This window comes from Natator depressus, chromosome 9, assembly GCF_965152275.1.
Source record: "Natator depressus isolate rNatDep1 chromosome 9, rNatDep2.hap1, whole genome shotgun sequence".
In the NCBI taxonomy this organism is placed as follows: Eukaryota; Metazoa; Chordata; order Testudines; family Cheloniidae; genus Natator; species Natator depressus.
In genome coordinates this window covers 66,506,346-66,520,040 of record NC_134242.1, presented here as the reverse complement: position 1 = coordinate 66,520,040, position 13,695 = coordinate 66,506,346, and the positions used below count along the sequence as shown (strand labels likewise).

Sequence of the window (13,695 nt, the reverse complement as noted above, 5' to 3'; positions counted from 1 at the left end):
CAGCAACCCAAAGCAACCAGAGCACAGCAGTCACTTAAACTGCGTTTACAGCTAATGTGCATCTTCAGGTCAGCACAAAACACCCAGAGCCTACTCCATAATTTCCCTGTTTCTCCTGTCTTCCATGCTCCTCTGAAGACATGCCCCCTTCCCAAAAAACACTCTTCTACCTTCACAAATGTTATTCCCCAGCAAAGACACCACTCATTTCTCCCTTCCTTGTTGAATAACTGGTGTAATCAGGGTTTTTGCCATCATTTTCCACAACTGACGTTTCCCGAAGAAGAAATTCATGCATCATTCTCTGGCAAAGAATAAGAAGTAGAATTCCCCTCTTTCAAAATGGTCACTACCTTCCTTGGTTCTCAGCTGAAGTGGAAACACAATTAAAGGCAAGCTGGTGGCCCCTTACATACTGTCAGGAAGGGCAGAGCAGCAGGTGAGTGGATACAGTGTCTTTCACTGTAGCATCAGGCCCATGGAACCATAGGAGATGGCCATTTTGAAAGAAGAGTTCTTCAAGCAGTTCTCTCAATAAGATCATTCTTCAGTATCTGCTGAAGAAGAAACTTTTGGTTATGATTAACAGGAAACACATGTATAGCCTATGTAGAATATGTGTCGGCTTTTTAAGACGTACTCCATAAAGTTTTTAAGAAAGGAGTTCTGACAGCTAAAATTCTTAATAGACCCATTTTTAAATAATTGAAATTCCTAAATTACTTCAATGACACTCATTCTATCCTACACAAAGAAGATTACATGCTTTGATTTTGAAAAGTATGTGTTATATTTTTCCATATGCAAGAGGTTGAATCCTTGAGTAAGTGCCTAACTCACCTTGGTTTCAGCTACATATCTGCAGCTGATGCCCCATAATGTTGTAATATGGAATCTAGTTTCACTTTAGCTTAACACTACATGGTGTATTTAATGCATTATATAGAATAATATACAACTGGTTAGTGAGCAAGGAATAGAAGGGAAGGGGGTGGAAATCATTGGGTCCTTCCCATTCACAGACAGAATGATTTATAAAGAGTAAGAATTAGTGGAATGTGTTGGAATCTTTGATGCTCGATAATTCGGACACTAATTATTTCCACTGTTTTCTTTAAGCCTACACTTAACAGACATTCTATATGAGGGTTTATATTTATCTTCTCATTAAAAAAACCTATGCTCTAACTTTTGATTTCACCGAGGTAGTAAATGCAGATTTCAGTGAAGTTGGTGTCTCGAAGCACTATCCATAAAAACAGAACACCACAGTTCCTATATTAAAAAGCACACCATCTAAAAATGAAAAATTGTAACTGACAGCTTGTCATAAAAATAAAGGGAAGAGTAAACCCCTTTAAAATCCCTCCTGGCCAGAGGAAAAATCCTCTCACCTGTAAAGGGTTAAGAAGCTAAAGGTAACCTCGCTGGCACCTGACCAAAATGACCAATGAGGAGACAAGATACTTTCAAAAGCTGGGAGGAGGGAGAGAAACAAAGGGTCTGTGTCTCTCTGTCGGTATGCTGCTTTGCCGGGGATAGAACAGGAATGGAGTCTTAGAACTTTTAGTAAGTAATCTAGCTAGGTGTGCGTTAAATTATGATTTCTTTAAATGGCTGAGAAAAGAATTGTGCTGAATAGAATGACTATTTCTGTCTGTGTCTCTTTTTTGTAACTTAAGGTTTTGCCTAGAGGGATTCTCTATGTTTTGAATCTAATTACCCTGTAAGGTACCTACCATCCTGATTTTACAGGGGTGATTCCTTTACTCCTATTTACTTCTATTTCTATTAAAAGTCTTCTTGTAAGAAAACTGAATGCTTTTTCATTGTTCTCAGATCCAAGGGTTTGGGTCTTTGGTCACCTATGCAAATTGGTGAGGATTTTTACCAAACCTTTCCCAGGAAGTGGGGTGCAAGGGTTGGGAGGATTTTGAGGGGAAAGACGTGTCCAAACTACGTTTCCCAGTAAACCCAGTTAGAGTTTGGTGGTGGCAGTGGTTATTCCAAGGACAAAAGATAAAATTAATTTGTACCTTGGGGAAGTTTTAACCTAAGCTGGTAAAAGTAAGCTTAGGAGGTTTTCATGCAGGTCCCCACATCTGTAGCCTAGAGTTCAGAGTGGGGGAGGAACCTTGACACAGCTGTTAGGATATAGATATTCAGGTCTGTCTGTAAAGGCCTATACTCTAAGAATTTAGGTGTATTCTTATCACTTGGCTAGTTATTGAGGTATAAAAGAAGGAATCAAAATCACTGTCTGCCGGCGTAAGGGCCTTCTCTTACTGTGACAGTCTGAGGCCCTGTTCTTAGGCTAAGGCCTTTGGCTAAGCAACAGAGGCAGCCATAAGCTGGGAAGCGAAACGTCACATCCTCACATTCCAAACGAGTCACATTGAAATAAGGTGCTATTGGGCTGTTAGGAATACAATCCTGTCCTGATAATGCCTATCGCCTCCAGAGAAAGGGAAGTGCCTAGAAGATGTAAAAGGAAACTTAGTTTGATAGCATCCTGTATGACAAGAACTCACTTATCAATACCAGATGTGAAATCCTCACTTCTGTATTGTTTTGTCATTATAGTTCCCACTTTGCTATTGTTTATTTGCATGGTCACTGTCTGGTTCTGTGATTGTTTCTGTCTGCTGTATAATTAATTTTGCTGGGTGTAAACTAATTAAGGTGGTGGGATATAATTGGTTAAATAATCATGTTACAATATGTTAGGATTGGTTAGTTAAATTTCAGTAAAATGATTGGTTAAGATATAGCTAAGCAGAACTCAAGTTTTACTATATAGTGTGCAGTCAATGAGGAAGTGAGTGGGTGTGGGGGGGGGAATGGAAACAGGGAATGGGGGTGGGGAAATTTGAATCATGTTTAGCTAAGGGCAGGAATGGGAACAGGGACACAGGTAAGGCTCTGTGATGTCAGAGCTGGGAACAGGGACAACTAAGGAAGGAAACTGGAATCATCCTTGCTGGAAGTTCACCCCAATAAACATTGAATTGTTTGCACCTTAGGTCTTCGGGTATTGTTGCTCTCTGTTCATGCGAAAGGACCAGGGAAGTAAGTGGGTGAAGGAATAAGCCCCCTAACAACAGCATTGAAAAACAGAAGGGTAGAATAACCAATCCCCCACATGCGCACACCCTGAAAATGGTCCTTAGAACTGCGGTATGAACCTCCCACATGTTCCTAAAAAACTGCTTCGCAACGCATAGATAATATAGGTTTCTTAGTTTATAGGGAGCGGCATGGTGAGATGTGGGATTTTGTGTGAAGAAACTGAGAAACTTGAGTCAAATAAGGGAGTCATTTCACTGCAGTTGTGGTGCGGCCATTCACTGAGTTCTAGAATTTAAGAAGCTGTGTCTTGCATTCATATTTTATAAGCTGTGTCCTGCATTCATAAACCTTCTCTCATACTTATTGATAGCTTCATTCGTCCAGTAGAAAGTAGCAGTTGTGTGAGGTCATGGAGGAAAATCTGTCCAATAACGAGAGCCAAAGTCTAGGGCCAGGCTTTTGAGTATCAGGACACAGACCCTGAAAAAGCAATTCGTCAGGTGACCAGTGTTCGGTTACAGCTGGTCTAATTTCAGGGGCTTCACAAAAAATCTTAAATGGAAACATGTTAATTGGAAATTTCTTTCCATTCCTCGCCCCCCAATTTTTGATGAAAAATTAGTTATTTTAGTTTTGTTTTAAAGAGGTTATGTACTTATTTATTTTCCCCTCTTTCTATTGGAAAGATGGGGAGAGTTTTAGAAATTTTATAATGGTAGAAAAATTAGCTCACTTTTTTAAATAACTTATTTCACACTTCCCCAGTGGAAAGAAGAGACTGGTTTCTCAATTCTTTTACTTCACCTTTGATCCCATTCTTCCAGGGTTGCTATGTTTGGGGGGGGCAGGGAAGGGGAAGGGGGAAGAAGAAACTATGTTCAAAATAACCTCTCCACCGCATCCCACCAGAGCCACTGCGTTTTGCAAACCAGGGATAGACCAAAACACTCATTTGTACTAAGTTTGCTCTGGTGCAGTTGAGGTTCAGGTGCACAATAAAATGTAATATTTCTCTACAGTGCATAACTTGCAACAGAATACACAGTGCATGTTCCAAACCCCTTCTTGAGGATGCATTTGCTGTCACACTACATAGACTGCTTTGTTTACCACCAATACCTTTCTCTTCATAATGAGAACTTCCAGTTGTACAAACTGACAACCATTGCTGCAGAAAATTCTTGCATAGCAAAATGGTTTTCAAATAGGCTGCATTAGATCTGATGGGCTAGATAGGTACTGAAATATTCCTAGCCATTTTCATGATGCTCAGGAAACAAAACAAGAAAAGCAAAGCAAATATCTTATGGGCCAAAGCCTACAACATGCATACCATCTGGGATGGTCTTCATACAAGAATGCTTTGTAAAATATGCAGTATGTCCTTATAATACATGAGACTAAAAATTTCAATAATAAGCAGTTGAAAATCCATTTATAGTTCAGCAAACAAGTGTATAGCATAGCACAACCCTCTGAAATATTTTTCAAAAGAATTTTAAACACTAACCTGAAGGTTTTTAGATTCTCAACATTACATGTCAATATTCAATTTTTGTTTTGATAGCCTCTATTAAAAGCTTACATCATAAAGGGGAAGCACAGTTAGAGCAGAAGTCATCATGACTGCTGGGTTCTACTCCCATCTGTGCCACTGACTTCAGTGCCCTTGATCATTTTAAAGGGTCTGAGTACCCACAGCTCATCTTGTGTAGTTACTCAGAACCTTTGCACTAATATCTGTACCCATGTTTTTTCCTGCTATTAAGTCAGGATAGCAATACTTCAGGATTGATTGTTTCCCTCTCTGAAATCCTGTGAATAGCACTAAGTGCAAAGTAATTGTTCATGAAGCAATGATGGCACAGATGTATTGCTCTAAAACTCAAACTAGAGCAACGTTTAGACGAGTGCCTCCATTAGAATTGCAGTACAAGACAGAGCCTGATATTTACACTGTCACATGGGCGTGTCACAAGCCTTCTAAAGCTTCCAGTTTAGATGTGGCAGTCAATGAGCTCTACAGCAGATTCAGTAAGCAATAGCTCACATTAAGCCTCCACAGCTTTTGATGTCTTTTGGAAGACTTAATTATTACAAGGTCTTTTAAACCCCATACGGGTAATTCCTATTGATTATTTTGTTGCCTACTGCTGAGAGCAAAGCGGATCCACAGCACATTTCTGTGCTTTTAATCTTTGCAAGCATGCTGCTCATGTCTAACAATGGTTTTGCATTTTTAGGTGAAAGGAAAAACGGACAGCCTTTCCAGGAGGGTCCTACATTTGGCACTAAGCTCAGCTGAGGGGATGAACATCCCTTGTCACTGAAAGCTGCAGAATAGTGATTTGAAAGGATCTTTTTTGCAACTATAGTTCCAAGCTCATAATTGAAATACCTGAAAATATTTCCTATAGAATTGGATGTGGTAAAAACCCAAGTCACTTTCAATCCACCAAGAGCTAAGCTGTCTGGGTAAAAATCTCCTTCTCATCCCCCACTGAAACTCAACTTTTATACATATCCCATTGGGTAGAAGTGCACAAGTGGCTCCAACGGCAAGCACACCAATATTCTCTCATGAATACCCAAGTCACGCCTCATCTGTACTATACCTTACAGATTAAATTCACAAAGAATATGCAAACTTCATTAAACTTTTCCCTGTTGAAGTTTAATGGTTACTTTTTAGTTGGGAACACATTTGGATTTATAACTCAGAACGAAGTCTTAAATCTTTCTGTTATCTCTTATTTACAAGCTGAATATTGTTTAAGGGAATGTCTCTGCCCCCAACACATCTTTCCGTCCCATTTTGACGCCACTGTGAAGCAATTAATATTTAATTGTATTATTTCCTTATATGACCACAGTTTATTGCCAAGGACACCAGGCAAACAATTCTGATGTCATTGCAGATTCCAATTCAAGGCAAAGTATTTGAGAGAGCAAATGCAGTTATTCAGACTCATCTACTATTAGTTACACCTAAACTGTTCCATCCGTACAGCTACCACAAAGAGCCTAACAAATAGCGATGCATCAACTCCCCTGAGAATCAAATATTATCCCTATTACATGGACAGGAAAGCTGCAAGTTTGAATCATTTGCCCAAGGTCAGTGCTGCAGTAGGAAATAAAGACCCTGTATCACCATGCCCACTTTCGGCTGTTACCACTAAAATAGTGAGAACACAGAACAGGAGAGCCAATGAAACTCTCCAGTTAGACATTCTTATTTTGTGTGAGCTGAACTATACAGTTGTGAAAACTCCTTGACGCTGTCAACTGCATACTGTATCTGACAAGGCAGAAACAGCATCCTCATACACATGTTTTGTCATTCCCTATCAGTATGGTGCGGTTGTTATCTCACTCACAGAAACTGTCAGCCCTCAGGAGGAACTGTGATTTAATTAGCTTAGGTTACACTCCAAAAGGCACACAACTTGAACGCAAAATACAACAGAATACTGAGAAGCAAATTGCTGTATCTGCTGAGTGTCTGGATTCTGTTAGGTTTCTTTCAATGTTCTTTCTTATTTTTAGGGTCATTTCATTGGGTGATCTCATTGGACCTGTTCCATTTAAAAATAAGTGTCTAAACAAAGTTTAGTCTGACTTCAGGCGAGCCTGGGGGATACCATGGAGCAGTTGCTGTACCTTCCACATTTAGCAAGACCCTTAAACAAATGCCTAAAAGCAAAGATAATTTTCCTCTCTTCCTACAATCCTGGCATTTCAAAATCAGTAGTATTCATAAAAGCTATAGGAATGCCTGCTCACAAAATAGCAATAATATTAAGTGATAAGATTAATGGGGTGGGGCCATTAAATATAGCACATATTTAACATTTTTCAATATACTCCTTATTTACCTAAAGGAAAAGGGCTGATGTCTGGATGTCTAATTAGTCAATATTAACACAAGTGCCTTTATTTATTTTGTGATTTTCTTAGTTACCTGTAATGCTGACTTTCTGCTAATGCAAGCAGGCAAAAAAAAACAAGCAGTTTTGCAAATACATCAATTTCAAAGTCATTGTTTCAAAAGAGTAACATTTGTTTAAAATGTTCATGAAATATTCTAAAACAGATGGAAGGTTCACTTTTGTCCTCCCCTGAGCGCACCCTTTATCACACCACCAAATGCAAGAGAATCAATGATATCCAGGGGTTTTCATCTCTCCTCCCTTAGTTTTTCAAATGCAACAATGACAGAAAGAAAAATGGGAAAGAAAAAGCTTAAAGTGAAAACACCCTGGGAAAAAAAGGCAAGGGGAAAAAAAACAAAAAGCAAAATTCCCAGGTTATTCCTTTTCATATGCAAACAGAGACTTTTTGCAAGAGTATCCAGGTGCAAAGAAAAAAAATTAATGAAAAATAGATTAAAGAATTTTAATCAGCTCTTATCACAACCAATTAGTCAATGCACAAATCTTGGCAAGAAGTGCGTGTTTTCCAGTTCCAAAAACAACAAGTTAGTCTACAGGTCCATAAGAGCAGTTTATGCAGGCCACACTAAGGGTATGTCTACACTACGAAATTAGGTCGAATTTATAAAAGTCGGTTTTGTAGAAAGCGTTTTTATACAGTTGATTGTGTGTGTCCCCACACAAATGCTCTAAGTGCATGTAGTCGGCGGAGTGTGTCCACAGTACCGAGGCAACCGTTGACTTCCGGAGCGCTGCACTGTGGGTAGCTATCCTACAGTTCCTGGATTCTCCGCCGCCCATTTGAATTCTGGGTAGAAATCCCAGTGCCTGATGGAGCTAAAACATTGTCGCGGGTGGTTCTGGGTACATATCGTCAGGCCCCCGTTCCCTCCCTCCCTCCGTGAAAGCAAGGGCAGACAATTGTTTTGCACCTTTTTTCTTGAGTTACCTGTGCAGACGCCATACCACGGCAAGCATGGAGCCCACTCAGCTAACCGTCACCGTATGTCTCCTGGGTGCTGGCAGACGTGATACTGCATTGCTACACTGCAGCAGTTTATTGCCTTTTGGCAGCAGACAGTGAAGTATGACTGGTAGCTGTCATCGACGTAGTCCTGGGTGCTCTTTTAATCGGGCACCTGGGCAAACATGGGAGTGACTCAGCCAGGTCATTTCCCTTGTTTCGTCTCATGGCGATTCAGTCCTACCGGCTTCTGCAGCTAGCAGAAGATGATGGCCAGTAGTCATATTGCACCGTCTTCTGCCAAGCACCCAGGTGTTGACGATGGCTAGCAGTCGTACTGCACAGTCTGCTGCCAGCAAGATGTATAAAGATAGATGAAGTGGCTCAAAACAAGAAATAGACCAGATTTGTTTTGTATTGATTTTCTCCTCCCTCCCTCCCTCTGTGAAATCAATGGCCTGCTAAACCCAGTTTTGAGTTCTATCCTTGAGGGGGCCACTCAGTTTCTTGCAAAGCCACCCCCTTCGTTGATTTTAATTCCCTGTAAGCCAAGTCGTCAGTCGCCCCTCCCTCCATCAGGGCAACGACAGACAATCGTTCTGCTCCTTTTTTCTATGCAGACGCCATACCATGGCAAGCATGGAGCCCGCTCAGATCACTTTGGCAATTAGGAGCACATTAAACACCACACGCATTATCCAGCAGTATACGCAGCACCGGAACCTGGCAAAGCGATACTGGGCGAGTAGGCAACGTTAGCGCGGTGACATGAGTGATGAGGACATGGACACAGACTTCTCTCAAAGCACGGGCCCTGGCAATGCAGGCATCATGGGGCAGGTTCATGCGGTGGAACGCCGATTCTGGGCTTGGGAAACAAGCGCGGACTGGTGGGACCGCATAGTGTTGCAGGTCTGGGACGATTCCCAGTGGCTGTGAAACTTTCGCATGCGTAAGGGCACTTTCATGGAACTTTGTGACTTGCTTTCCCCTGCCCTGAGGCACAAGAATACCAAGATGAGAGCAGCCCTCACAGTTGAGAAGCTAGTGGCAATAACCTTGTGGAAGTTTGCAATGCCAGACAGCTACCGGTCAGTCGGGAATCAATTTGGAGTGGGCAAATCTACTGTGAGGGCTGCTGTGATGCAAGTAACTCACGCAATCAAAGATCTGCTGATATCAAGGGTAGTGACCCTGGGAAATGTGCAAGTCATAGTGGATGGCTTTGCTGCAATGGGATTCCCTAACTGTGGTGAGGCGATATACGGAATGCATATCCCTATCTTGGCACCGGAGCACCAAGCCGGCGAGTACATAAACCGCAAGGGGTACTTTTCAATAGTGCTGCAAGCACTGGTGGATCACAAGGGACGTTTCACATCAACGTGGGATGGCCGGGAAAGGTACATGACACTCGCATCTTCAGGAACTCTGGTCTGTTTCAAAAGCTGCAGGAAGGGACTTTATTCCCAGACCAGAAAATAACCGTTGGGGATGTTGAAATGCCTATAGTTATCCTTGGGGACCCAGCCTACCCCTTAATGCCATGGCTCATGAAGCCGTACACAGGCAGCCGGACAGTAGTCAGGAGCTGTTCACCTACAGGCTGAGCAAGTGCAGAATGGTGGTAGAATGTGCCTTTGGACGTTTAAAAGCGCGCTGTTGCAGTTTACTGACTCGGTTAGACCTCAGCGAAACCAATATTCCCACTGTTATTACTGCTTGCTGTGTGCTCCACAATATCTGTGAGAGTAAGAGGGAGACGTTTATGGCGGGGTGGGAGGTTGAGGCAAATTGCCTGGCTGCTGGTTACCCACAGCCAGACATCAGGGTGGTTAGAAGAGCACAGGAGGGCACGGTGCGCATCAGAGAAGCTTTGAAAACCAGTTTCATGACTGGCCAGGTTACGGTGTGAAAGTTCTGTTTGTTTCTCCTTGCTGAAACCCCCCGCCCCTTGGTTCACTCTACTTCCCTGTAAGCTAAGCACCCTCTCCACCTCCCTTCAATCACCACTTGCAGAGGCAATAAAGTCATTGTTGCTTCACATTCATGCATTCTTTATTCATTCATCACACAAATAGGGGGATAACTACCAAGGTAGCCCAGGAGGGGTGGTGCAGAGAAGCACCGCGAGGGGGGGGTGGAGGAGGGAAGGACAAGGCCACACAGCACTTTAGAAGTTTAAAACTTTAAAACTTATTGAATGCCAGCCTTCTGTTGCTTGGGCAATCCTCTGGGGTGGAGTGGCTGGGTGGCCAGAGGCCCCCCCCACCACGTTCTTGGGCGTCTGGGTGAGGAGGCTATGGAAATTGGGGAGGAGGACGGTTGGTTACACAGGGGCTGTAGTGGTGGTCTGTGCTCCTGCTGCTTTTCCTGCAGCTCAACCATACACTGGAGCATATTGGTTTCATCCTCCAGAAGCCTCAGTATTAAAATCCTGCCTCCTTTCATCACGCTGCCGCCACCTTTCAGCTTCAGCCCTCTCTTCAGCCCGCCACCTCTCCTCCCGGTCATTTTGTGCTTTCCTGCACTCTGACATGGTCTGCCTCCACACATTCGTCTATGCTCTGTCAGTGTGGGAGGACAGCATGAGCTGAGAGAACATTTCATCGCGTGTGCGTTTTTTTCGCCTTCTAATCTTCGCTAGCCTCTGGGAAGGAGAAGATCCTGTGATCCTTGAAACACATGCAGCTGGTGGAGAAAAAAAAAGGGTCAGTGGTATTTAAAAAGACACATTTTATAGAACAATGGGTACACTCTTTCACGGTAAACCTTGCTGTTAACATTACATACATAGCACATGTGCTTTCGTTACAAGGTCGCATTTTGCCTCCCCCCAGTGCATGGCTAGCCTCTCCACCCTCCCCCTACCCGTGACTAACAGTGGGGAACATTTCTATTCAACCACAGGCAAACAGCCCAGCAGGAATGGGCACCTCTGAATGTCCCCTTAAGAAAAGCACCCTATTTCAACCAGGTGACCATGAATGATATCACTCTCCTGAGGATAACACAGAGAGATAAAGAATGGATGTTTTTTGAATGCCAGCAAACATACACTGCAATGCTTTTTTCTACAATGATTCCCGAGTACGTGCTACTGGCCTGGAGTGGTAAAGTATCCTACCATGGTGGATGGAATAAGGCTGCCCTCCCCAGAAACCTTTTGCAAAGGCTTTGGGAGTATATCCAGGAGAGCCACGAATGCCAGGGCAAATTAATCATTAAACATGCTTGCTTTTAAACCATGTATAGTATTTTGAAAGGTACACTCACCAGAGGTCCCTTCTCCGCCTGGCGGGTCTGGGAGGCAGCCTTGGGTGGGTTCGGGGGGTACTGGCTCCAGGTCCAGGGTGAGAAACAGTTCCTGGCTGTCGGGAAAACCGGTTTCTCCACTTCCTTGCTGTGAGCTATCCTCATCTTCCTCGTCCCCAAAACCTGCTTCCGTGTTGCCTCCATCTCCATTGAAGGAGTCAAACAACACGGCTGGGGTACTGGTGGCTGAACCCCCTAAAATGGCATGCAGCTCATCATAGAAGCGGCATGTTTGGGGCTCAGACCCGGAGCGGCTGTTTGCCTCTCTGGTTTTTTGGTAGGCTTGACTCAGCTCCTTAAGTTTCACATGGCCTCTGTCCTTCATGCCCTGGGAAATTTTGACAAATGTTTTGGCATTTCGAAAACTGGAATGGAGTTCTGATAGCATGGATTCCTCTCCCCATACAGCGATCAGATCCCGTACCTCCCGTTCGGCCCATGCTGGAGCTCTTTTGCTATTCTGGGACTCCATCATGGTCACCTCTGCTGATGAGCTCTGAATGGTCACCTCTGCTGATGAGCTCTGAATGGTCACCTGCAGCTTGCCATGCTGGCCAAACAGGAAATTGAAATTCAAAAGTTCGCGGGCCTTTTCCTGTCTATCTGGCCAGTGCATCCGAGTAGAGAGTGCTGTCCAGAGCGGTCACAATGGAGCACTCTGGGATAGCTCCCAGAGGCCAATACCGTCTAACTGCGTCCACAGTACCCCAAATTCGACCCAGCAAGACCGATTTCAGCGCTAATCCCCTTGTCGGGGGTGGAGTAAGGGAATCGATTTTAAGAGCCCTTTAAGTCGAAAAAAGGGCTTTGTCGTGTGGACAGGTGCAGGGTTAAATCGATTTAACACTGCTAAATTCGACCTCAACTCCTAGTGTAGACCAAGCCATATATGCTGCTTTTGGCCCATGCAGGCAACTCTAGTTAACTAGAGTAAGCGAGGAGGCATTAGAAACAGATTCTGGCAGAGACCTCTGCCCATTGCTCCAGCTGCTTTTATAAGGCTATCTTCATGGCTCCAAGTGGCAGGGGCCAATTGCCCTTTTTCAGGACGGCCAGCTTCCCTCAGGCACACTGCTACTGAGTTTTTGGAGCCACTCCAGACTATGGCATAGTCTTGGCAGGCTGCCATAAATTTGAAAGCAGACCAAGGGTTACTTTTTTTTTTTTTTTTTTTTTTTTTTTTTTTTTTACAGTGGAGGCCATTTCAGCCCCTGGAGCAATCCAGAATCTTGAAGATGCAAAGATATCAAAGCTAGCTTTGAACCATGGGCACTGGAGCGGGGGGCAGGGATAAGGGCGAGCAATGGAAGGAGGGGGTGGAGAGGAGCAAGCGGGGGGAAGAGTACGGGGAGGGAGAGGCTGCACAGGAACAGGTCCTCATAGAAAGTGGTAGCATGAGGGTGGGCGTTCAGGGGAAAGGGCAGTGCGGGAGTGGAGCCTCAGGGCATCATGGCATAGGGGCGGAGCCACCGTTCGGGCACCTGTGTCCCCTCCCCACTTTTAGAGCACTTCTGCTGCTCCTGCTTTGAGCATCCCCTCCCCCATACATTTCCCCTGGGCTGCACTTCCTAGAACTCAGTATCATTTTTTTCCCGTTCCTGGAAGCACTGCAATACCAGGTCGATGCATGGGGTGAACAGAGCAAGCTCCTATTCCATCCCCCTGTTCCAAAAATCAATTTAATATACAGTCCTCGAATAAAGGACATATCAGATATTAAACTGATAAGATCATATAAGGCAGCAACCTCTTTCATCTCATCAAAATTCAGCTTTTCTTCCTCTGGCATTAGGGGGGCCTGGAGGAAATCAGTCCTGTTCTGCAGGTTTAATTCTTAACACTGGTTTAATTACAGGATAGGGTTGGCCAGAGAGGTTTCTTTAAACAACAGAAATACATACCCTGATTCCCACTGGAGTACTGACTCTTGTTATGCTGGCTAACAGTTACCAGCCACCTTTTCTAACCCCCTCTGGACCCAGCTATGCTGGAAACCAAGGCCCCGACCCAAATCAGAAATAAACACAATATTTCCCTTACAAAGGAAAAAAGCCCTTTACCTAGAAGAAGCCTTTTCCTCTCTGCAACCTGTTTCTCTTCCCTCCTCTTTCTCACTTGAAGAGAATTTAAGGAAAAAACAGAGCACAGGTTGCCCTTAATTGGACTCAGGTGTCCATAATTAACCTGAGGTAACCGCTTTCAGTTCACAGGAAAAAGGACTTTAACCATTCTAAGACTGATGTACCTGCATTCAATCACTCTTTTAGGACTGTTAGATCCGATTTTGTTACAATAGCAATTTAATTCTACTACAGAACATTACTAGAGCTCCATGAGCTTTGTCTAAAAAAGTTTAAACTAATTCAATTCATGTTACCCATATTATCAAAATTAACATTTTTTACCTGTTCC

The 13,695-nt window shown here is 43.6% G+C and overlaps 1 pseudogene; it reads right to left on the bottom strand.

The window, feature by feature from the left end:
- Nucleotides 1-12,866: 12,866 nt before the first annotated feature.
- LOC141994271 (U2 spliceosomal RNA) lies at nucleotides 12,867-13,030 on the bottom strand (annotated as a pseudogene).
- Between the last annotated feature and the right edge of the window lie 665 nt (nucleotides 13,031-13,695).